The following is a 1940-nucleotide window of genomic DNA, read 5'->3' on the forward strand; positions in this document are numbered from 1 at the left end:
AGAGTTCTGTTTCCCTCTCCACGTGGGAGCCAGGACCTGTCCCGCAGCTGCCTCCAGCTCTGCGGGCCCGAGAAACAAAGGGCTGTGAGGCAGCTTCTTCTCGGAGTGGAGAACAATTCCCAGCGCATGGGAGCTATTTAAAGAGGTGGTGCCTGCGAGACCAATGCTGCCTCGGAGCCTTCCTGTTTGTGTCCCGGCTCACATTTTCATCCATTTCCGAACGAAGACTGCAGAGTGTAATCAGCCCCAAGAAGGCTGAGATTTATGCAAACCCGTGCAGTGTGCAAGGGTGATTTTTAGAAATGGTTTTTCCCTTTCCTTCTCTTCTCCACTAAGTAGACAGGAGGGTTTATTAAAAGCACTTTGAAAGTCAAAAGCAAAACCTGTACCTGTTGTGATCTGGTAAAAGTTGTTCCAACTCCTGAAAGCTTCTTAACCTGAAGTGTAGAAAGGAAAGACGGTGTGGATGATTGATCCAATGTCTATCAAGTAAGAACGCAGAGAAAACCAAGAGATTCATGGTCAGAAAGCAAGGGTTGGATTCAAAAAACCTTCACCGATTACTAGCTAGCCTTTAGTAAAGAAATGCACCCAATCTCTCTGGGCTTCAGCTTCTTTGTCTGAATAAACAGGACCGATAACACATGCTTTGTATGTCTGCTTGTGAGAACTGCCTAAGATGGCTGGAAAAGACCCCACACTGGGTTTCGATAAAATAAGAGCACACAGTCATTACATCATGGCGCCCAGATGCCCAGTGGCTGTTACAGACATTAGTAGCTGGGTAAAAACAGATAAGCCTGGCAGGCTACAATCCATGGGGTCGCAAAAGAGTCGGACACAACTCGGTGACGAAACAACAACAACAAAAAGAGTGAATACCTCTTCTCACTTCTCTCCAAAATTATACAAAATATAAACTATACAAAATTATAGAAAATACTGTTTGCCTGTGGGCTGGCTGTCTCCTCACTGGCACCCAGGCTGCCAGAGAGTCAAAGGCTTCACTAGAAATGCTGGTTTTTAACAATAGCCCAAGTACCCAGAACACTTTCCCGCATATAGTAACACACAATAAATAATTGCTAAATAAATGAATAGATAAATGCAACATTTCAGGCAAAATCAAGCACAAAGCTCTACACATGGTAAGCCTGTAACAAATACGTATCACATTAGTGAATGTACAGCCACTTTTTTTTTTTTCAATAGAAAAACATCCCAGGAAAAATGCAACGTGATAGAATTTTAAGACAAGTTGGAACTCTGAAAAACATTTTAGATAAATGTGACTGTACGTTTTGTTAGATCACCCAGTTCTAAATACATTATTAAGATGGTTCTTGAAGTGAAGTGAAGTTAAAGTGTTAATCGCTCAGTCATGTTGGACTCTACAACTCCATGGACTGTAGCCTGCCAGGTTTCTCTGTCCGTGGAATTCTTCAGGCAAGAATACTGGAGTGGGTTGCCATGCCCTTCTCCAGGGGATCTTCTCCACCCAGGGATCAAACCTGGGTCTCCTGCATCGCAGGCAGATTCTTTACCATCTGAGCCATCAGGGAAACCCACAAACTTCTTACTCATGGAGGAAGGATTTCAAGAACAAACTCAGCTAAACAGTTTCAGCGAATTAATTCATATTGGATACTGTACCTAATATCCATAAACTTCTTATCTCATGGATACTAGTTATAATACCCAACGTGAATTAATTCGCTGAAAAAGTTTAGCTTAATTTGTTCCTAAAATCCTTCCTCCGGCCTGTTTTTGTTCGAAGTGGAAACTCTCTTTCTTTTGTTGCCCTTTAAGTTGGAGCTTGGTGGTTATGGGATTTGATGAGAACTCATTGATTTTTTTTAAGAGCACTACCCAGACGAGAAGGCTAGAGATGCGTGGTCCCTTGTGGCGCTTATGATCTGACTGCTGATGTTTAATGTAAC

Source organism: Bison bison, unplaced genomic scaffold, assembly GCF_000754665.1.
Source record: "Bison bison bison isolate TAMUID 2011002044 unplaced genomic scaffold, Bison_UMD1.0 scf7180017864453, whole genome shotgun sequence".
Taxonomy (NCBI): Eukaryota; Metazoa; Chordata; class Mammalia; order Artiodactyla; family Bovidae; genus Bison; species Bison bison.